The sequence below is a fragment of the Rhinolophus hipposideros genome (genome assembly GCF_964194185.1).
Source record: "Rhinolophus hipposideros genome assembly, chromosome: 9".
Lineage (NCBI taxonomy): Eukaryota > Metazoa > Chordata > Mammalia > Chiroptera > Rhinolophidae > Rhinolophus > Rhinolophus hipposideros.
In genome coordinates this window covers 44,498,643-44,524,361 of record NC_138055.1, presented here as the reverse complement: position 1 = coordinate 44,524,361, position 25,719 = coordinate 44,498,643, and the positions used below count along the sequence as shown (strand labels likewise).

Here is a 25,719-nt window from a genome sequence, read left to right as displayed (position 1 = left end):
GTTGCAGGTCAGTGCCCTGTAAACTTGTTATCTCCAATTATCAGCTGAACTGTTCCATGTTTACCTAGTCAACTCTTTTCCACTCTCTAAAGAAATATTTAAAAAGCACTCCTCTCTTCTCTAATTCTAAAACTTTTATACACATTCCCAATCTAACAAACTACCAACATTTATTGAATGTTTCACCTTATATCTCTATTTATTTCTAATGGATTTTTATTTTTTTCCCCCATGATCATTATTACACCTTACTGTAGCTTAATGGTCCTCACCAAGTGGTGTATGCATACTCCTGAGAGTGCAAAAATTCTCTCGAAGGTGTATCCAGAAAGAAATTTAGTTAGGAAACAACTGAAGATACATCTATGACAAAGGTGCAGATTCTACTTCCCAACCACCCCTTTCCTATTTCCTCTTATTTACAAAATAAAAACATATGTCGTATCCATCCAGAATTTTATGTGCATTGACCCAACATGTGAACTTTCTGGAGGCATCAACCAAAAAGACAATTGATATAAATGTTGACAGCTACTGATGCTACTGTTGAGAAAGAGAACGGCAAAAAATTCCTTTGTAAATAAGGTAATTCCTGATTCTTTGCTTTCCACAAAATTAATAGATTATTAAAAATAATTTTAATAACAGATTGCCATGCGATTTTTTTTTACATATGATCGATCAGAAGGAGTTCAAGTAATTGAATGACATTGTCATAACTCAACTATTCATCTCTTAGTTCACATCTATAAAAGACAAAAGTCAAAACAGAATTAATACTAAACCCAGTCTCTTTTTGGCAATATGTAACATTGTTCCAAAGGTAGGGGAATTAAAACAAAGAAGACCATCTGTCATATTCAGCAATGAATTACCATTAAAATTGTACATTTAATCCCTAACCACTTTTCACAATTTGAAATACAGTTATATAGTTTTGGTCAATTGTACATATAAAATATATATATTAACAACTCATTCTAGAAAAAAAAATTAACCCTAAGCCTTACAGTTATAAGAAACTAAAAAATTAAATTATATTTAATTTATGATTAAAATATATTTTATAACTAAAAATATAATAGTGTAATTAAATAATTTCAAGCATAAAATATGTAATAACAGGATGAATTTCCATGGTAATGGAAATATGAATTCAGAACAGAAAGAACCACATCATTTTTTTTTAAAGTTCTCCATGAACTATTTCAAATTAAATGGATAATGATAAGCATGGAATCTCAATATTATTCATAATCTAAAAGATATATTTAAGAGTGATACAACAGCTTTATTTTAAAAATGTCAAAATATATCATATGCTGAAAATTACATCTTTTGCAACTATTTAACTTATGATGAATCTGTATGTCAATTCATAAGTATATGAAAGGATGTATAAGTTTATAAAACTCTCTTGGAGGTGTTTAAGGAAAACGGTTTAAAAATCACTAGTCTATGTAATTTCATTAACAATTGTCACCCCAATAAATAAATTGAAAAAAAAAAAAAAAAAAAAAAAAATCACTAGTCTAGGCCATTACTGTCTCTCATCAAGTTTACTATAATCCCTGCTAGTATTCATCCTGCTTGTCAGCCATGCCTCACTCAAAAAATGTTTTTAAAACTGCAGTCAGAGTGATCTTTCTGAAATGCAAAAATCCAATCAAGTCACTTCTCTACTTAATACAATGGCTTCTCATTGTCTTTTCCTGTGTACCTTTCCTGTGACCTGTTGCAACTGCCGCCCATTTCTACCTACCACTCCATGGAAATTGAACTGCAAGACTCCACAGCCTCCTGCTTCTGGACTCTCAAGTTCCCCCTTAATGACTAATCTTTCCTTTCTCCCTCCCTCTACTTCTCCTCCTTCCACCATCTGCCCTTCTAATTAGTTCTTAATCATCACTCAGTTCTTAATTCGGAAATCAGTTGTTTTAGAAAATATTACTTGGCCCTCAATTATGAGTTAGAAATCCTCTTAATGTGTTGTCATAGCACATGACTTAAGATGCAGAAACAAAAATTATAACGGAAGCCAAAAACTTGCTCATTGTGCTTTGGCGCCTCAAATCCTCATATTTTAAATGGTTAGAGGTTTGCATGGTAGTATTTTGTTTCATTATTTCTCCTGCTAAATCCGATTCAGGTTTATTAACATGTATTCTTATGGCAATTCATTTCTTCAAAAAATAAGACCAAATTTTTAAATCTAGAAATATGAGTAAATGGGCTGAGGATAACTCCTAACTATTCCCTCATGCTCTGGTTTAGATAAATCTTTACCCTTCAGATTCACAGATAAATCACATTTCCAGCAAGCATCTCTATTTTTATCAAATTAGCTGTCACATACTCTTACTCCATCAGAAAATTCTATACTTCTGCAAATTCCCTCTTAGAATTTGTAACAAGCTGACAAGCTCTATAGCAAAAAGACTATATACTACTGTTTATCATTGAGGCTCCAATGTCTAGCATAGTATCTCATATAGTGGACATTCAGTAAATAAATGCTGAATGAATAAATGAAACCAGACCAAGGCAATAAAATATGTGGCTTCTGTTTCATTATTTATTGAAAACAGTTTTGATGTCATAGTGTCATAGGTCTATTACAAAGTGCCTTGTACTGAGCCCTCCACTGAGTTTTTCACTAACCTTTACCATGAGTTCAGGTCCTTTGAACAAAGATTCAGCCTCAGTTCCTTGTTCTACACTTCAATTCCCCAACCCAAATAAAGTCATTATTTGAGTTTCAATCAACTTAACCATTGGAAAGCTATTTACAATCATGCGCTGTGTAATGATGCTTCAGTGGTGTATATGGACCACATGCACCATGGTGGTTCCATAAGACTATAATGGAGCAGAAAAATCCCTATTGCCTAGTGAAGCTGTAGCTGCTGTAACGTCATCACTCATGTTTTTGTGGTGATACTGGTATAAACAAACCTACTGTGCTCTATGAGTCATACAAAAGTGTAGCACATACAGTTTAGAGTAGTAAGGTAGCTACACCATCTCAGTTTTTGTAGGTACACTCTATAATATTCTCACAGCAACAAAATCACTTACGGACACATTATCAGAAAATATCCCCATTGTTAAGAGGCACATGGCTGTACCTACGCTTTCCCCTTAATTCTTAGGGTCAGCTGTTCAGTTTAAGTTTTTTCAACCTCTACTTCCACTTTGCTCAAGTCCTGCCATCCCTGGTAACAACACCTGAACAAGTTAAGGTAAAGACAGGAAGTTCAGCAAGAAATTCTAAAACGCAGTTGTTTCACACATGTTCTTCCATCTTAAGTTTAAAAGTACTGGGGAGATGTCATGAATTACAGGTTAGTTTGAAGATAAGGTAATGTTTATATTAACAAGATAGAGAAAAGATACTATAACAAATCAAGCTGTTATTAAGAAACTTCAGTAACTAGTGAGAGCATTGTAAAACTAATAGATATTAGAACAAATTTTCTCTGAAAAGGAAACTGTACAATGAGGATTATCTCCTCAGGAGGAAACTGAGTGACTTCAAAAAAAAAATCAATTTATTAGGTTGGTGAAAAAGTAACTGCGGTTTTTGCAATTATTTTTAACATTTTAAACCATAATGACTTTTGCACCAACCTAATAGAAGGTTATGAAAATTAATAAAGGAAGATTTGCCAGTGGTTTGGGGAAATTTTAAGTATAGAAATAATGAAATAGTATTTGAATCTTTATATAAAGTTCTCATATAAAAGCAGAGAAATTTTTTTTCAGGTTGGAATTCAAAGATATAAAAAAATAAGTTTCCTAAACATAGAGATTGAATGCAGAAAAAAGTGCCCTGTCTATTACACCATTTGTGTTATCCATTTAATTTTAGATTTTACAAAAATGTCACTGTGACATTAATTTTTGTGGTATCTTAATTCCAATAACATTAAAATGGGGGGAATGTGCCATGTAGAATTGAAAATATATGGTGCTAAAAAAGACACATGTGATTCATAAAATATTAACAAATATTTTTGCATAAAGAAAATGAAATCTAAGAAACCTAGTAAAAAGTTTAAAAACCAAGCCACAATTACATCATATACCAGAAAGAGCAATGGTCCTAGAAAGAGCTGACCTAAATTAAAAATAAGTAATCTTGCCTACCCTGACATTTATGAAACAAACTTCTCTGAATGTGTTACCTCATATATAAAATGGTAATAAGGGGTGGCCGCTTAGCTCAGTTGGTTAGAGCGTGGTGCTGATAACACCAAGGTTGCCATTTCGATTCCCCACATGGGCCACTGTGAGCTGCGCCCTCCTTAAATAAATAAATAAATAAATAAATAAATAAATAAGCCTGAATTGGATTATATAAAATGGTAATAACAATACTTTTCATACCAAACTTATAAATAGATGAGGAATTATTATGAAAGACTAAGATGTATAATGATTATGCAAATTAAAGTTTGATTTAACAAAAATAAGTTTGTAGTTCTGTAGCAGGACTAACTCCAGAGAGCCTAAGAAGTGAATGGTTGAAAGTTAAATGTCCTAGTGGGCTCCCAAATTGTTTATGTAACTTCCTTTTTGACTTTATATTTCACGGGAAGTATCTACTCCTTTGTGAAATATGATTTAAAGCACATATATCCATGCTGATTCATACATACATTCAGATGCATGCATATACACTTTTATGTAATTATACATATATATGTATACATAAACACACACATATATATATATATATATATATATATATATATATATATATATATATATATATATATAGTTTGAGCTAAAGCTTTTATTCTCAAAGCAGTGGACAAAGCAAGGAGAATTATAAGGAAAGAGAAAAATGTAAAGAACATACGCAAATAAAGACATAAAGTCATCCCTACTTCTAAGGTCTATTTTTACTAAAGTAGTTTTTGATGTTACAGGCACATGGGAACTCTGTCAATATCTTTGACACAGAGCTTGATCTAAGGAGTCCCCATTTCCACCACTATTCCAAGTCTACTCAAAGGTTCTGGGAAAGATTTTATGTAGCTAATTGAGGATTCACTACCTGGTAAATGCAATCCCAATCAGAATCTCAGCAGGGATATTTCCATTTTATGTCCTGAAGTCTGAAAGTGATCTGGATGACTGATGTCTAGAAGAATGATTGAGATATCCTTGCTAAAGACAATTTGATGAACAAAACTATTAACTGAGTTCATTTTATCATCCTTAAACCAAACAAAGGGGCATTTTAAAGTTCAGAATGGTAAGGAATAAAATGGAGACTGGCTGATTTAGAATTGTTTTAACTTCAGTGCAGTAGTAATGCAAAAATGAGTAAACAGCCTCATCCACATCTCTCATTCATAATTAAAAAATACTCTCAAATACTCTCAAATCAATTGGTGTATATCTGCACAAACTATAATCTCAGACAGTTGAAAAATACAAGGCTATCTACACTTATTCATCTAGACATGCAACTTACTCAAGACTACCTCATATGATTTTAATATCATCACTTTGGATAATTTTGATTAGGTCCTGAAATAGAAACAATAATGGATTCAGACTGTGTCTGCATCTTCTGAAAGCTTTCTCTTAAATGTAAAGAAAGATCAAGGAATAGATTGGAGGCTTTAACAATTCCATTTTATTTTATGACACATAAAGGAGCAGAGCTTTCAGTGACTACTCACTCCTTTTACCATATTCCTTCTACGTAGCCCTGCAGGATTCACCTCATGTAACAGTTGAAACCTATCAAATCGATTCAGTCTTAAAAATCAAGAGAAACAAAAGATAATTATGGCCAAGTCCTTAGAAACTTCAAGCTAAATGACTTCAAGCTGATAATCTTTAGAAAAAAATAGAAAAATGAACAAAGTTAGATTTATTATGAGTAGATTTCGTAAGGAACAATATAAATAGTTTTGCAAGGCATGTCCATTGTAATGGAGTTCAGAAGAAAATGAGCAAGTTATTGGGTACTTTTGTATAAACACAATGTATTATAATTTAAACGGAAATTCACAGCATCCCTTTCATTGCTAAAGATGTAAGATTAACAAATATACTACTCTAATGTTATTCTCGAATAAGTTGATTAGTAGATTGACTGACTCTTTACTGGATTCATATATATTTCCCCCTAGGTTATTACTCTATATCATACAGGGGAAAAAATAGATAGGCGCTTACCAATCTGAGTTTAACTTGCTTTGGTTTATATGGCATGACTAAGAAATTGTTTGAAAACCTTTATTTCAATATTACAAATCACTTTTAGGTATTAGCCATTATTACAAAGGTATCTAAGAAAGTGTTGTTAGCATTCTATACTTCATGGTGACTCAGTCTCCCTAATCGAAATTCTTCAGATAAAATAAATCAGAGAGCCTAGCAAAATGTCCAACACTAGTTAATTCTGGTAAATCCCAACCAAACATTATTACTGGTACTTGTGGAACCAAAGGGTAGATGAATAGAATGGACTGACACGTAATTGTGCCTCAGTTTTGTAGGAAATAGTTCAAAGATTGATTATGATTTCCACTCTATAATGTTTATTTTGGGGTCAGTCATTAATGTAATTTTGTATTTGTTCATGTTTTACCTTCCCTGAATAATTTACCTTACATATATATTAATGGCATAAAATAATCCTTAATCAAGAGTAAAGCTTTTAATGTTGCTGTTAATGGTAAGTTTACTCTTTTGGTCTTTATACTTTTTCTTTTAGAGGTGTGAAAGTTATTAACTGTTGCATGAACATTCTATTTGTACTTCCCAAGCAGTTTGAGAATTGGTGAGACCAGATATTATTAATTTTAAAAATGAGTAACCTGAGTCTTAGAAAGATTAAGCCATTTGTCTAAAATATCAAGAAAATAAATTCAGATTTACTGGTTCTTAGTCTAGAAGCTTGATGGTATATTACCACACTAATATTTGCTGATCCTTCTAACTGTACAGGGATATTTTGTTTTGATATTTCATTACTTCTTGCTTAGTAATATGTATCTATCACAAATTATATCACAGTACAAACCTATATTTGATTATTTTGTCTGAGAAGGCAACTCATGGAGAAATAAATGCTTTTCCTCCTTTTTACCCAGTCCCTACTACCTTTTTTTTTTCAGTAAAAAAGCTAATGCTCTAGATTCTCTTTGTACTACAAAGCCATGATATATAATTCAACACAGTACAATTTCAGTACGAAATTCATCTTTGAAAGACCTAAGATTAAATACCCTTTCCAGCTCCAGACATATGATATACATCCCTGAAAGGCCTTGGAAATAATAATAATAATTTAATGAGAAAGCCTCTTTGAAATATCCTTTCTTCAGTTTATTACATCTGTATCTCTATAAGAGAAAACTGGATATAGCCAGATTAGTGTTTCTCAGAAATTCCAAAATACTATGTAAATCTCTTGACTGAATCAAAACAGGTTAAGGTAATGCTAACTCATAAATTAGTCATGTATTTAATTGCTCATTATATATGCATTAATGCTTCCAAAGGAATTTGTGAGTGCTTACGTAGTCAGTAAAGTTTTTAACAGTAATAAAATAAAATAAATGAGATCCCAGCATGAAGGGACTCAAGTAACCTAGCCTATTATACAAACTACTACTTGAACAGAAACGTAGCTATAATTTTCCTAGCTGCCAATGTAGTGGGGGGGGGATAAAGGGGGGGAGGAAAGACAACTTATAGTTCATATGTAATAAAAGTGATAATTTTAATAAAATTATTTTTTCCCAATTGAACACTAAGAGGAATTTTGACTTTACAGAAATATCATTGGGGAACAAATAATCTAAAATAAAATTGTGAAAGAATATCAGATGCATTTTCATATACAAATTATTATATTAATTCTCATGCCAAATTACAGCCCCAAGAATCCATTCTTTCTAGGTGCAAAGCTTATTGTTCCTATGACAAAATATGTGTAGAGTTTAGAAGCTCTAGGAGAACAATGCACTCCCTAATGCTGTAACTCTATGGCTCCCTGTTTAGAAATATGCCTGTGGTGTTACAAGTAAGATATAATTCTAATTGCTATCAACATTGTAAACTAACTGTTTTTAAACTTTCCCCTAAAGATCTTTAAAACTAATAAAATTCAATTTGCGGTCCACATGTTTAATTGGCATTAATAGGCCACACCATGTTTGAAAGTTATACAATTTGAAAGGAGTAACCACTAGTGAATTTAGTTTTTTTTTCTTAGAAAAAATCAATGTTAAAAAAAAAAGAGAGAGAGAAAGAGAAAAGGCTTTCGCTAATTTGAATTACTTTGCTATAGATATTAAAAATGAAAAAAAGTGCTTTATGGATTGATAATGAATAGGAAGAAGAAAATGTGAACTTAAGTCTGCAGGAGACTTCATGGAAGCCTTTGAATTTTCAAATACCCTCACCCCCCATTCCTGCCACAATTTTTTTCTTTTAAACAGGTAGATTTGTTCTGTCCTTTTCATATCAATTGTCCATATGAGTTTACTGTTTCCCTAACTTCCACTGCAGTGCCATTACTAAGGCAATTTCTTCTATCACTGTAAACTGAACATTTTCCATAAATTTGTTTGCTGAATTAATTTTAGATCAGGTTTAAAAGTCATTACATCATTCAGTTTCCTCAATTAACTCAATCTGTGTATAATCATTTTTATTGCTTATATAAAATATTTAATTTCCATTCTACTTATATATTTTTGATGTTTGTTGATAGCCTAAACATAATCATTCCATTCTTAACAAAATAATAAATAAATAGGGAGCTATATGTCTTTGTAATTTGTCTCATATGCAATTACATAATGGTTTATAAAGATTAAATACTAAATTATTTTTATCTAGTCACATATAAGATAAAAATCATTTTCTAAACAAAACTAAAATATTGTGTTTTATTAACTCATTTTTAAATATGTATTGTTACTCCAGTGATGGCATTTAAATAAATATACAAAACACTAACACACTGCCTAGCACAAAGTAAAAAATGAATAAACATTGATGTATCCATTTCTCCCCTTAAATATTGCTCTATTCTGTCAACAAAATGTGTTGCTGTGAAACACATGATAACATTTACAAGGAATTAAATTAAATTTGTGCTCTTCATTCTTATTTTCTCCAATTGGTGGGCAATATGAATGTTATAGTTTTTCTGCATTTAATATCTATTGCATAGCTATGCTTTGCTGGACTAATTTAACCTTAATAAATCTTTTGTATGAGAAATGGATATTCATACAATCTCCATTTCAACTTTAACATTTACTCTTACTCCTAAATTATAAGCCACTAAAATTTGTTTTTAATAATGTAACCAAAGTATTTATTTTCAGTACATCAATTGACCCACGACTAGCAATTTTAAAGAAGAAGTAAGTTTATATTGATGCCGAGCATGCCCATTTCCTAATCAGCTGCCCATTTCCTAATCAATGCTCATGAATGATTTCTTCCATTATATTTCTGCAGTCAAAATCTATAAGAATGCTACATGTTTTGAATCACAGAGGAATGATTTTCTTTCATTGCAGTTTTCTCTGTTTTCTTAAGAATGTTTCTCAAAAAAAGATAATTTAGAGATGTAAAAGCAATTCATTAAAGAATATTTTCCCATAAATAAAAAGTTAATTACAAAAAGAATATTAAATCTGAATCAAGAATTCTACAATTAAGAAAAAATACTGCAATTTTTATATTATTATTGAATTCTTAACCATTTATGTTTTGAAACCATTTTTCTATATGTAGATAGGTATTTAAGTAAATCCTTAGATACTGTCATTCATCATAAACTCAGTTTTCACATGTAAAAATTAAAAACATTTTATGTGACCCCGTCCAACTCTAAGATTTCATTTTATTATTGATGAGGGACTTGAGAGACAAATTCTAAATGATCTCCCTCTTGGATTACCAAAAACATTTTCTTCATTAATGCATGAAGTGTCTATTTGGTGAAAGGAAATCTTCACCAAAAGGCATTATTTCCATAGGTAAGGGCTACACTTGACTGGAGTAAAAAACATAGAAAACAACCACATTTGTGAGTCTTCTTGCATTTAATAACTTCAAAACAATCACTGTGCCAAAGAATTTTCTTCCTATAAAAATAATTAAAATATGTAATTTATTAAAAAAAAACACAACAATATCCATGCTTTCTTGCAAAGATCTCATCCAAATATATCTATATAAAAATTTGGCCATGTTCTTTTTCTTCTAGCTAAGTATTCTGGCATAAATAACCACTTTTCTCAATATCTTTATTATTTCTACTTAATTCTACTCCTTTCCAGAATTCCCCATGTATTTAACATCTTTAATAACTTCCAAAGAAACATTCTACTATTTCAAGCCATCTTTAACAACATGACACAAACTCAATCAAACACATTTTTTAGCCCAGATCTCTGTATATCTTGCTGGTCATTTATTTCTAGCACTTCGTTTTATATAATTTGTCCTTTAGCTATGATAGGTCACAGTTTGTAACATATTCAATTTTTTTAATACTTTCTTAACATTCCTATTGTTTCATTGCATTCATTTGACTAAAACTATTATGGACTATAAATGTTATATGAGTAAGAAAGACCCTATTCTGGTTACATTAATGACAAATATTTTCCAACTATCTACAATATATCAGGCAATGTGCAAAATGCTGGGATTTGGGCATTAGCAGAACAACAATTGCTCCCATGAAGTATAAAAACATGTTGAATGTTATTTAAAATAATTTAAAATATTTTAATTATTTTCATTACTTTTACTTATATAACTTAAATTCTACATTAGGCATAATCTTTCTTTCATTAAAATATCCACAGTACTTTTGCTGGGCAGGATATCTGTTCAATTTTTAAATTACCAAAAGTTTTTACATGCATTTTCTAATCAATGTATCAACAAAAACTGTATGCTCATTCCAACCACTTGAACTTGCCATTTACAACATCATCTTTGTAAAAACTATCACAAAATGTACTCACTGGTGGAGGTAAGATAGAGGGTGCTTTGAGACAAAAGGTATCTAAATCATGTTGGTCTTCATTGAGATTCAAGCCCACACTCATGGAGAAACTGAAATTGTTGACATGACATTCACATCTTCCATTATAGGTGTATTTTAGGCCCAGCTACAATCCATACTCACATCCTCATCCTTCCCAAAATTTGCTTGTGCAGTTCAAGTCACATGATACTACCAGTATATCCTTCCAATTAATCCTCCCTCTTGCTTATGCTAGCACGAGAGTTTTTTGCCATTGCAAAAAAACAAAGAAACAAACAAAACCAACCCTACTATTACAGGATTCATATTATACTTGTTATGTACATTTAACATAATTAACGTTCTCCCCAAACACTATGTGATGGTGTGACAAAAATAGTGTCTTAGAATTAATAAAATTTGATAACATTGATCTGTGATATCATTCATTAAACACATATTTATTGAACATCTACTATATTCATGGCACTGTATCAGGGAATGCAGTGATGAACAAAACAGATGTGATGCCCCTTCTATTCTTCAGTCATATATAGACTTCCTGGTTAGTATCACTCTTTCTCCTGAAAGAGTCAAAAAGAAAAAATGGGGCTGGGGGTTGTCTTAAAACATCTCCCTAGCAAAAAGAATTTTAAGAATATTCTTATCAATAATTCATATTTCAGAGGCACCAATTATAACTAACTAATGTTAATGTATTGAAAACCTGTTATTCATCAATGTACTCAGTAATAGTTAAGCTGGGTACATGTATTGAACATCTTGTAAAATGTATGTATTTTCTCAAATGGCATTTTGTCCCTTATCCATCAGTCAAATTTCCCATGCTTGAGCAAAGTGACCTTTTTTAAACTTAGATAATGTTTATTAGATTTTCCCCAATTTATATCTGACTTTCTTCTAATTAAAAATATCTCATCAAAATTTATTTGCAACTTTGTACTGGCTTCATTATGTCCATTTTAGTTAAAATTTTTTAAAAAATGAACAAGCCTATGAACATAGGGATCAAAAATGTCACTGAATATATACATGCATTGGCATTTTAAGGTTCCTGTAAAGTGCCAAGAAAATTTAGAGAAATTATGGGGATACAGAAACATTAATCTCCTAACCTTGACCCTAGAGTTTTAGTAATAGTGTAACCTCCTGATGATTTCTCCCATCTTTAAAGTGTGGATCTCATAGTCTTCTAAAGAGAATTAAATGAGATAATGCATTTAAGCACGATACAGATATTTTTAAACTGTTCTATGTATCCTTTGATTGACTCATCTTGGAAGTTACCTTTGATGCTATTCCCTAATTTGGGCTAGAGCCCAATTTACACGCATTAGTGTATCTGGTTTACACCTTTACAAAAGCTAACTTTATCCACTGAACTTTATGTTTGTTCCTCTCTCTTCTTCATTAGACCATTTCGTCTATGGAAACAGAATATACTTCTCTTTGCATAGTCATTGCACATAGGAGCTTAATAAACTTTTGCTGATTTAATAGATTAGTGTGTTCCCTGACATTGAGATTCCAAATTACGGAGGGTGACATACATATCTGTTACATGTATACATTACATTTCATGTGTTAAATTGCACCATAGTATCTGATATTTATATATATATTAAAAATATATATTAAAAATTAATCTGCTTATTCTAATAGAACACAAACTCTGAGGGAAAGATTCATGTTTTATTTATCCTTATATCCCCAAAGTCTGGTGTAATCGCTGACATACGTGTAGGATTTTCAAAATATGGTTTCTCAGCTCAAGAGCATTACTCCTGCAAATGCATTTTAAAAATGGACACTTAGAATTTGGGAAGATACTGCTACTAGCCTTGTACTCAAAAGTTTAATTCTAGGGGTTATAGTGGCAACTAAGAGCATCACTTGAAAAGAATAGTCATATAGCCCAGGCAACCCTTGATAAATGATCTATGCTTCTGTGTGTGAGATTAATTAGAAGGAAGATATTTCAGAAATGATCATATTTGCTAAAAACATCCAAGTTTCAGGCATGTTGGCATTAGAGCCTGGCTAGTAAAATAGATAGCAATAGATTTGCTTGAGAAATATAGTTGACAGTATCAGAAAATAAGCTTATAGCTTATATGGGAGAACAAAAAGAAGGAGTGGTGTTAACTGTAAATTTTTATACTGTATTTCCCTGAAAATAAAACCTAACCGGATCATCAGCTCTAATGCATCTTTTGGAGCAAACATTAATATAACACCTGGTATCATATTAATTATATTACATTATATTATATTACATTATATTACATTAGATCCACTATTATGTAATATAATATAATATAATATAATATAATATAATATAATATAATATAATATAATATAATATAATAATATAATAATATAATAATATAATACAATACTATAATATACTATAATTAATATAATATTATACCAAGTCTTACATTACATTAAAATGAGACTGGATATATATTAATCTTTGCTCCAAAAGACGATTAGAGCTGATGGTCTGGCTAGGTCTTATTTTCGGGGAAACACAGTAAGTGGATAATGGAAGTGTCTGTTCCACTTAGAACACATGTATCTCTCTGAAGGTCAATCAGATTAGCCATATTAAATCAAGACCATCCAACAAATATTACTGTGCATGGCACTTTTATATTAATCTATAATGATAACTGTCACTTAAAAACTGCTTAATACATTACATAATATTAGTGTTTGTAAGCACGACCAGTTATTGAAGACTATAGTGATTTAAAGGTAGGTAAGTCGGAAGACAGAAGAGCAACCAAATGACTTGTAATCATTGAGACATTGCTACTACACTTTTAACAAAGACAACACAAGAATTATTTTCTAAAGATAAGGTTATATTCAGATTTTCCATAGTCTGACAAATTTTCTGTTTAGTAGGGGTTAAAGTTCTTACTCTCTACTGTTATTACTTCTCAGTGTTAGTTTCCAGCCAATTCCTCATATATTAATCAAACCAGGGCCAGAGCTCAAATTAGATGAAAAACAAGACTAGAAAATAAAATAAAATTTATAGTTATAATAATTTTACAGAATACATTTCCTCATTGGTAAGCATCTCTCAATTTTCTCCTAAAATTTCCCTCTTTAAAAAAATGCTGTTCATCGTTATTTCAAAGCACTTTTAAAAAAATTATGACAAAAGTCATTTTCCCAGGTTCAAGTAAAGGAAAGAATTGTAGTTATTTATTATTATTTTTACCCTAATTGTTCTTGAACTTGGGTACCCTCATACTGACCTATTTGGTTCATCATCAGTCCATTTAATTCACCTCTTGCCTTCCTACTCTCTCAGTTCCTCAATAGATTCTCCTGTTTGTCACCAAGCTTCTCTTCTTGCCAACTAATATATTATCTTCCATCTGTTTAAATTCCTATGTTCTTTCTGGCACAGCTCTGCCTCCAGATTCCCTCCGAGCCACCTACCTCGCTGTCCTTCCATCTGCTCGCATGACTAGTATCATTTCTAACCTATTCCCAATCTAAATCATCTCCGATTTTCAATTTCGATTTCTTTATCAAAGCTTACCTCTTAAAGGGATATTGTGATTGTAATAATAACATATTAATAATAACTTATAATGATCTAACCTTGGAGTTAGAAAGGGAAGTTAATAATTATACACCTTCAACATGCATTTAACAGTTGAATTATCCTACTTTTCAAAGTCATTTTTACTTCTCAACCTCTTTCAGTGATGGTGTTTTGAAGTAACAGAGTGCACCACTGAAAGCTACCACTCGTGTATTTTCGTATGTATCCTTTAGACCACTACTTCTGTGTGGCCCAATTCTTGTTAGTCTTCTGGTTAACTGTGTTTGGTTCATTGTTCTAAAATTTTGCACTCACTGATTAGCAGCAATCTTTGCTTGGACACCACATTCTCAAGACAGTTCAATTAAATTTTTTAGGCTTAATGTGGCAGAAATATTTTTTAATTAGAAAGCGTGTTCTAGCTGCCTACAGGGTATCAAAGACATTAGGTAAACAACAGTAGCATTTGATAATTACATTTTTGGAATTTGATATTTAAGTAACATAAAGATAGCATTTTTCTTTGCATTGATTTAGTTGCTTGACAAGGTAGATGTTTGGTTTCAGGTAGCATATATGACACACTATAAATTAAACAGTTTCAGGAAAATATTTGAAACTTTAGATAGACCTATGTAGCTTGATATGAGATTAAAAACTTCTAATTGTCCATTCATATTTCTAGAGGATATACCCACACTCTATCAACCACAACTTAGAAAAGAGTAAAGCTTATGTTCATGGGATGTTCACTCAGAATTACCCATAAATTCAAAACAATATAGCAGTTTAATACAAGTATAATGATTTAAAAAAAATAAAAGAGAGTTGACTGATTTATTTTAAGTAGTGGTAATATTTCTATTAGTGTTAATTGTTGTTAGAGAAGTTTTTTCATTTTGTCTTAAAGTACATTTTATTATTATTTAGTTAAGGTAAAGCCAATAGATCTGCAGATGACTGCCCTTAAAAAGATAGCTTATAATACAGATTCCCAAGAGGCTTATAATACAGATTCCCAAGAGAAAGGAGCATGCCATGCCACGAAGGTTGGAGGTGGGGGTGGAGTTATATGGAATCATGAAAGTTGGTCAGGAGACCCGAGGAAAGGGAACTGTAAGCAAGAGCCTTTATTGTGGTTTTTGTAGGAAGGAGGCAAAGTAAAAGAAGATTTAGAGTTGGCTAGTTAAATTTCAGGGATCTTTGGGACATGGGGTCTGTCAGATTATCTGGTACTTGTCCCTGGGGTCAATAGGGCAAGAGGAAAGTGAAACATGGTGGTGGAAGATGAGGACTCTGATTGGTCGCTTTGTATTTGAAAAACACATTGAAGGGCAAGTTGTTTATTAAATCCAGTAATTAGCTGACCCTAAGAGGGGCACTCCCTCTCTCTAGAATACAGAAAATAAAAGACATGGTTAATACAATATTTAATTTAGGATTAACAACCATTAAAAATAAATGTTGAGAATTCATGATTCTAGGGTCAGAAACTCCTTTAGCATTTAATAAATGCCTATAGAGAGATTAAATAACGTCTGTGAAAGTCCAATAACTATAAAATCAAGTATAAACATGTTATTCTGGTAGTCAATGTCTTAATAACCTGTTTCCACCTTATTTATTCTTAATGTTATCTATCCATTCCCTCTATTTCAGTCCTGACATTAAAATATATATATTACTAATTTTTGCCTCCATCCCCTTATGCATATTCTTTTCCTGGGCTCTATTTTAAAATTTTGAGTATGGTTCCTCATTTTCCCTATGACACTAAAACTTTTCAGCAAATATTTTACCTGACAGTACACTGTAATATTTTTTCCTGTATCTGAATTATTTGTTCTATTGAAAACACAGCCCTTCATCTTTTTTTGAATCTATGGAGATAGAGAACCTAGCAAAAGCACACAAGAAAATCTCTAATAAATGCTCCTCATTCCACTGAGTTGTCTTGTGAAAGAAACTGACTGAGAAACAAACAAAAAAAATGGGGTAAAATATGTATTTATAATCAGAGGAAATAAATTGCTGAAATATGCATGAAGCTATATTAAAGTGAATATTCCTTAGAGTCAACTCCTAAGACAATATATAAAAAGAAAATTATTCATCGACTAATTTCTTAGAGGAAATATTTTAAGGAAGCACTAGTTTTATCATTTTCTCTAATGGGAGAGAAAAGAAGATGAAATCTCTTGGTATCACTTTTTGTTATAAATTCATACTTGAAGACTACTGGGAACTTTACAAAGTTTATAACTCATCAGGGCTCTTTACTAAAAAATCCTATGGGGATTTCCTTGTTACACAAATATAAGTTCATACTTAATTTGTATTTGTTTCAAGTTTGGAAATAGGCATATTATCTCTTTTAAAATTCTGTCACTCTCCTAATCTTGTACAAGTGATTCATAACTTACCCACAATTCTAGCTTATGGTTAATGTTGAAAATAGATCATACAGAGATATATATGGCTATAGTTTCCTATGTAGGTTTATTATGATATGTGTGCAAACATCCCTTATTAGTATAAGTATTTATTGCATATAAGAAAATTGATAGTTTACCATTTTAAAATATTCTTCTCAACTTATTTCTCACTCTGTATAACACTTAAAATTCATTTAAAGTAAATTACAAAACCTTATATTACTGAATAATATTTAAGGACTCTTATAAATTGATTTTAAGAGGTATTAGTAACACACATCAACTAAGAATTTAAGTATGCTTTTCCTTCAAATGTGCTTAAATTTGATGTTTCACTACTTCTTGTTCCATATCTCCTCTTTCTTTTTATTATATCTTTTTTTCACATATGTAGTCTCCTTTATAACTGCATCTAATATGATTATACTTTGCCATAATCACAATCTAAACTCATTTTCGTGTTTCACCTCATATATTGTGGTTGATATTCAAATAGTCTCATTAATTTCTTGGTAGTTTCTCTGAACTGATACCTATAAAGATTAATTATAACTACTTTGGGAGTTGGGAATGGAGCACATTTCATTTCAGATTTCCCTCACATATTCCGGGAAGTATTCTTTATCTGACCATAAAGTATTTTCAATGAGATTAATGGCTTCCATTGAGACTAGACGATGACAGAGAGATTTAGATAAGTACATGTGCAGTGCTAGATGGACCCCTTTGTTTACACAATCTTCCTATGTTAACTCATCAATTTCACAGCTATGATCTTGTCACCCAGCATATGGGCTTTTCTCCTCCTACTGTCACCTCAGCCAGGTCCAACAAGTAGCACTGTCATTATACTCATTATACTCAGAATTCAGTATGTGTCATTAGGTAATAAATATCTTTAAGTTTCTGCCCCTTCCATTCTTTCTTATCTTCCTTTAGATTTCGTTTTACTAGCTCTTCATGGGCCACCTCAGCCACGAGGCATTTGAGCTGAACTGAACAATATGACTCAGCATCAGGAGACCTCTAAGATGGATAGGCATTTACTCCTCCTTCCTTTACTCCCCTACGTAAGGAAACACTCCACGTGTGAGTTTCTGCCTTTACCTAAATTAGATCAGCTTGAAAGATTTTAAACACATTGTATTATGCTGTGAGTTCTCTGCCATTACACCACCAGGCAGTTGACAGGAAACCCAAGTAACAGAGTAACAGCATAGCAGAATTGAAATGCACTGTAAAATGCTTGAAACACAATTTTCCTGTCTTCTTATTTTTATTCCTTTATTTTTCTTTCTTTTTTAAAAAATAAATGATGCCTGTTTTACAAAGCATACTTGGCCTTATCTGTTACTGGGTCTTGATAGATTATTTAGCAAACATATTTTTTAAAATAGCATAATTAACATACCTGAGGAAGTAGATATACATACACATGATAGTGCATATGTTTTATAAAAAATATATTATAATGTATATAAATATAAATATACCTATGTGTATATATATTACTATGTGCTTATATATATATATATATATATATACTAATAGCGTAAATACACTGTTGAAAAACATTCTTAAAGAATTTAACTATATCTAGAGTTTCTTAACATTTGTTTATGCTATTTTCTCACCATAAAGTGATGTTAAAAAATGCATATCATACTACACACTATTTGCATATTTAGTAATCATTTTCCATGATAGTTAAGCAAGCAGGTTTAATTCACAAGAACCGGTGATAGTAAAAAACTGTATTTTCCAGTTTTGCAGAGTTTTCATAAATTTTATTTGGCTTTTATACAGTAGGTTGTATAATTGTATAAGTCTAATTTTTTTAAAACACTACAAAAGAAATAAAACTTTCTTTTTGGTAAATTTCAAAATATGCCAACTATCCATTCTTTTTGGAGCAAGGTATTCTAGACATGGGAAAAAACCCAAAAACTACAGGTAGAAGTCAAACTGTTTTATTTCTGACGAAAAGGTCTTCTTTCAAGGACATGCTAGTCTAAATTATTTTAATTCCATCTGTTCCATTTGCATGCAACACAGTATTTGAGTTTGAGTACCTCAGCGCTTTCCTCTACTTCTGGGAGGATTGAGCATTTTTGGTATTTACCAGCATCCTTTACCATATTTTGAAAATGTTGACAATAGGAAATAATCTGAGCCAAAGAAATACCACAGCTCTGCTAAAACTTCTCCACAAGGAGATAATTTTTGTATTGATTCAACTCACTCCCAGTGCTGCTCCTCCCAAATTTGCGAGATTCTATCTATCCAAGACACACACACACATCAGAGCTCTGGTACATTCTTGAAAAGCTTTTGCATGCAAAATAAAATACCTCATGGCACAATACTGTCAAAAATATAAAATAAAGTCAGCTTCCATTAACATAACAATTGAGAACCCTGACACTGCATTGAAATGCTGAGGTCTGAGTCAACCTTACTAACACTGCATCACCGTTATCCTAACTCAGCACATTATTGTTTACAATTATCTAACCTGGAGAAAAACCTCAGACTTACCTCATGTGTTGAGTTATCTGTCGTTCTGGGTATAATATTTATTACAAATTGTCCATCTGAATAAATGCCGCGACAGTTATACCACAATACGCCTCTCTGCTGCAGCAGAAAGCAAGTTAAAAGGACTTCAAGCTGTGACCTCAGAGGCAGGCACAGCCGCTCCCATCCTTCAGCCAACCTTCTGAGTAGAGCAGGTTAGATGACAGTAAAACTGGCTGTCTACATAGCAGTACTTGCAAATAAAGCATTCTGTGCTACGAGCTGGGGGATTTACATCTTCCAAATTTTGCAGGACTGAGTCAATGCCGCTTCTATGCCTGAAAATATTAAGCATTTCACTGCAGTCACTTAATGCAAAAAACTATCTGAGGCGACTTCACAAACCCAGTCATTCTGTTCGGAGACTAAAGAAGGAGCACTGCATGCATAATTCATGCATTAAAATCTTCAATGTACTTCCTGTAGTCGCTGTTTTATCAAGTAATGGGCTATTGATCACCTCATAGCTAAGACAATTGGAGCTCCGTGATTGGTTTACTTCCACAAATAAAATTACAACCAAAATCGCAGGCAGAAGCCTCCCAGCCTTCAACATCCACTCGGGTAAAACACTCACATAGACGAGATGACATTTGCATACTGCAGAATGTTTAAACTGGATTCTTTTCTGCAGAAGTGCTATTTTTTTGTTTGTTTGTTTGTTTTCCCCAAAAGACATACTTTCTGCAGGTTTAGGCTGAATATTTTACATTATAAGTGAGAGCTACAGAGTTAATTTTTTTCCTACCAGTTCTGGAAAATTAATAAGACTAAACAGAAAATTAAGAAAAAAAAAATGGTATGGCTATAAATCGTAGATGTTTAACTGGGCTTGTTTGAATAATACTCCCTAGAAAACTTTCATTTAAAAATCAATTTTTTTTTCATTTCAATTAACATGGAAGAGGTTTCTTTCTTAAAAATCACTATGGGTACATACATGTATTCATCACTGTTAACTGTTTTGGACTGTAAGCACCTTACTCTAGGTGTATCAGTAGTTCTGAGAGGCCTTTCTTTTAGAATCGAAGCTTCTAAGAACACACCATGGTTTCTATTAGTCTTTTTTCACTGCCTCAGAAAAGCAGTTTTTTTTAAAAAAAAATGTGCATTTCATTATGGTAATATTCATCATGGGAAAATGCAGGTAGCATTTTTAAATGTTATAATAGCATTTGCAAAAATATGGTAGTGGGAGACTCATATAAAATAGCAAATGCGTACATAGACAAGAAATATTTTTCTATTTCCCAAATTATCTTCCATGTAAAAACTAATTCAGCTTTAGTTTTCTACCAAAAGAGGACTGAATATGATATTATTAAGATCATTTAGAAGCTTATGCCATGTCTTTCCAAAGCCTCTCCTTATATACACACAGGTATAACATGCAAGCACACAAGTATCATATTTCTATGATTAGACCATTTGTTAAAACCTGAGTGAAACCTTCAAGTTCATGGCTTGGGCTAGAGTAGGGAATAACTGTGGGTATAACTGAAGTTTCCCATCTAACAGTTACAGTGCGGGGAGCAATTCACCCTTCATGGAAGCATGATCACAGTGATTTTCAGTCAGTAAATCAATAACAATTGGTATCAGCCAATTACTATGCAAGCATAGTAGGGGTGCTGATAGCAATAGAGATGGAGTCCAGGGATGTTCAGGGAGATACATCTTTCTTCCAAGTGTATTTGTAAGAGCATAACCCTTGTTAGGCCATAGAGAAGATAACAGCATCTAACTGATAAAGATTATGCTAAAATATTCTAAATAACAGTATGAGAAGTTAACTGTCCAACAACTACGTACATTCCATATTCCGTAATATTTTTTTCTGCCCCAGGAAGATTCTATTTGTACATTTGTATATCTATATTGCCTCTAATCCAATAAACTTCAAGCAATCTACATAGTAGACCTTATTTTATAATATTTATCTCAATAATATTCTTTATTCTTTAAACTGAAGATTGGAAGACCTCAAAACATTTTTAAAATTACAGAAAATTACAGTTATAGCTAAGGATTAATATCCTGCCAAGAGTTTTATCAATTTAATCATCTACAAAAGCAATTTTGTGTGAAGATAACATCTCATTTAAAAATAGTAGAAAATTGAAAACTTTGGTATTTAAGTTATTAGATATGAGGATACAGACTACAATCTTTTAGAAGATCTAAACTGCTGACATAACCTCAAATAATTACAAATGTAAGCGATAGAAATTTAAGCCATGTCTTTCCAAAGCCTCTCTTTACATACACACAGGTATAATAACATGCAAGCACACAAGTATCGTATTTCTATGATAAGACCATTTGTTAAGACCTAAGCGAAAACTTCAAGTTCACGGCTTGGGCTAGAGTAGGGAATAACTGTGGGTATAACTGAAGTTTCCCACCTAACAGATATAGAAATGACACAATTCAATGGTGCGTCACCACTGGAGAGGAAGAACTTTGGCTTAGTCCAATTCTCCTGCAGTGAGTGACAAGAAGGTCAGTATTTTTTCTAGCATACAAACATCCAAGACCTACGTTGAAAATGAAGATAGCAACTTTGCACCTACTTGGTGAATTTTCAGATTCAATTGTTTCAAAGGTGGGGAGAGATATGAGAAACACACAAACACCTCATCAACCTAGAATGGAACAAGATTAGAAGCCAACAAAAAAGAAAAGGGTATAGCAGAAAAGCGATGAAGATGGTAAATGCAAAAGAAATCAGAAGGAGAGTGAGGTGGGGTGGGGTGCAGCAAAAAGCCTGAAATGAAAAAGTGGGGGAAAGCAGTCAATTGTACTCACAGATAAAACAAAGCCCAACGCTATAATAAAGAACCAATTTCCACTTTTCAGAAGTCTGGCTATGCCTCAGAAACACACTTAAAAGATCTTGATCTTTTCAAATGGATGGAAAACAGACATGGTTATTTTAGATAAATCTGATCTCTTTGCAGAGAAAGAGGTTTCCTAATATTTTGAATTTACAATACATATAAAATATAAAGTGAACTCTAATGTACAATAAGGTCAATAAAATGAATCAAAATTTGTGAATACATCAAAGCATATTTAGTCTACAAAATTTGTGATATTTAATAAGATGTATAACTACCCCGCTTGACTACTGTCATTTGGAATAATGCATAATTTATATCCAGTACAAGAAGATATGGTGCCATATAGAGTTAGGAAAATAATTCAGCCTACCAAAGTTTCCATACTCCTGAGTCCAAGGGATGTGGAAACAGACTGCATTTGTTCTCTGAGATTTAAGACAATCTTTCTACTTTTTTTCACTCTGTTCTATCAATATCATAATCTTCCCCTAATCATAACACATTCATGTAATTTTAAAATATTCATTATGAACCTAAAAGGAATTGTGTCACATGCTATAAAAATAAATAGTTAAAGGTCAGTGGCTAATTCCAAGGTGTTCATTCTTTAGTGAGGAAAACAGGTAAAAACACATAGACGTCGAGTGATTAATATAATCACTATGATACGTGTTAGATATATAAATGAAATAATCACCAAAGCACACAAAACTGTGTCTGTATGCTAATTAACTTGTAGGTAAGTGTTAATCCTTCTTATATTTATTCCACTATATGAGGCATAGCAGCATTACCAATGTCCACAGGGCATTAGAAAATGATTTGTGGAGGGGGTGATATTTAAAGAAACTGGGTGGAACTAACAAAGGCTTTAATGTTTGACAAATTTGAGATTAAATTCAGGACTGTGAATGTGACACTCATACTCCATAAGCATCAGTTTTATTATATAGAAATCAAGTTTAAATATCTACTTTTTTTAGTTTTTTTGTGAGAATTAAATAAATAACTTAGAGCACAATAGTTAAAAATGCAGTTTACGTAGTCAACCAATTGAGTTTAAATCCTACTTCGACTTCCTCATCTTTAAAACGGGGATTTTTATCAATATCATAGAGTTATTAGGGAATTCAAATATTGCGATATATTTATGTCACTTAACAGTTTCTGAAAAAGGACTTTAGAAACATTAATTGCTTTTCCCACAAAGCCTAGTCTTGGAAGAAAAGGCATGAAGGGAAAGTCATTTCCAGTAAAGAGAACAACATGTGCATTTGTAGGCAGGCAGGACATCACACGATATGCTTAAGAAACTAAAGTAGCTATATCACGAGAATTTTGGATACAATAGACGTTTTGTCAAATGATAAGGCAAAATTATATAAAATATGATTTATACAGGACTCCTTTTTTTAAAACTCTGTTAAAATCCTGATTATAAAAAAAAAAAAAAAAAAAAAAAAAAAAAAAAAAAAAATCCTGATTATATAGAACATTTTCAACACTGTTAAGGAGTTTGAAGCTATTCTGCAGAGAAAAAAGATATTTAAAGCTTTCACCAAGAGAATAACATGATTAGATTTTTGTGGCGGGAAGATAGATTATATTCAGTAACCAGAGGTAAAGAATACTTTTAACAGAATACCATTTGTAGTCCACCAGAAGTGATAAGGGCCTAAACAAGGCAGACATAGGAGTATGGAGATAAGAAAACTATTCTAGAGCTATTTAAACATCTTATTCAGTAAGATTAAGTAGGATTATGAGATTAGGGAGAATCATGAAAGACTTTTATGGTTGTGACCCAGGTAAATCAGTGTCCTCCTCCCCCCTCACTCCTATCTAATAAATAAAATAAAATATACACATAAATAAATACATAAATAACTTCTGATATGAGAAGATAGTGATATAATGAGATTATAATGTTAAACATAGTAAAGGAGCAGTAACCTAGGAAGCAAAATGAAGAGTTAAAGAATTGGACACATACAGAATTTCCAGGAGACGCCTGGATAATGAGGCTATAGTTCACTACAAGGGTTGGGGAGTGACCGGAATTGTTTAAGCTTTGGAAGTCAAAGAAATAACTGGAGGTTAAAAGTGTGCAATGAAAAGAATGTGTATATAAGAAAATATACATAAAAGCCTCATGTCAACTTAACATCTTGACATCGTTAATAAATTGATAAAGGGAAATATGCTAATTGCTAATGTGTATTAAACATATACTATAAGGCTGGAACAATGCTTAGTATTTTAATAAGCTGATTTCATTTGATCATCACAAAGCCCTTGTGAGGTAAGGAGCACTTATTTCCATTTATCAATGAGAAGTCCCACTCAAAGTTAAGCAATTTGGCTAAGTCATAAGACCAACGAACAGTCAAATCCATATTTTCTGAGTTCGCATTTCAGACCCTATTCAGGACATCAAGATGCTGACTCAGCTCACAAAACCACAGGCATAATGAAATATTTTATCTTCGTCTCTTTGCTTGTTTATGTCCCAAGAAGACCAACAAATTATCAGTTTTGTATTAAAAGTACATCTGGTAATCATTTACTAATTTTAAAAATTAGAGAAAAATATATTAGAATGTGGAAAAATTATTGTTTCAAATATATAACAGTTTATACATTATGCATCTCCAAAGGCACATTATATTATTATGTCTGAACTAATTTATAAAGAAGATATTATTCCATTCTGTCGAAAAGAAAATAGACAGAAATAGTTTAAGTAACCTTCTCAAGGGCACATAGATATAAAGAATAAGACAGAATTTAAGTTTCAAATGACAAAATACCATGTTTATTACACTATATCATACTTTAACAATATTTTTAAAACTCATTAAGAAATGAATAAAATAAAACGCAGAAACCATATATCATAAATTTCAATTATATCACATTTTAAAACAAGGAAAACAGTATGATAATATTGTATGTCTAGAAATATATACAGATAAATGAAAATAAGTTCAGAGAAGTATATAAACACCAAATTCTGGATTGTAATTACTTCTGGGGACAGGAAGGAAAGTAGAAATGGAGTGGTGTACATAGGGGACTTTATTTGTATATACTTTTATTAATTAAGTTGGTGGTGGGCACACATCTTTTTCTGCTTCGTATACTATCCAAATATTTGAAATATTAATAATGAATTTTGAAAGCTAGGAAAATTTTAAAAATATATATAGCAAAGAGAGCTCACAGGGTTTTATAGGTGGATTCTTT

The 25,719-nt window shown here is 31.7% G+C and overlaps 1 protein-coding gene across 4 annotated transcripts in view; it reads right to left on the bottom strand.

The window, feature by feature from the left end:
* Positions 1 to 25,719, bottom strand: part of CNTN1 (contactin 1) — a 292,784-nt gene that overhangs the window by 169,247 nt on the left and 97,818 nt on the right. The window contains exon 1 of one of the 4 annotated variants that reach the window (XM_081058564.1): positions 19,592 to 20,058. The exons of 2 other annotated variants lie outside the window; for them this stretch is intronic. The gene's annotated coding sequence lies outside the window, so the exon portion shown is untranslated. Of the gene's footprint in view, positions 1 to 19,591; positions 20,059 to 25,719 lie in introns of those variants that run through there. One more of the 4 variants, XM_081058562.1, reaches the window with a different exon arrangement.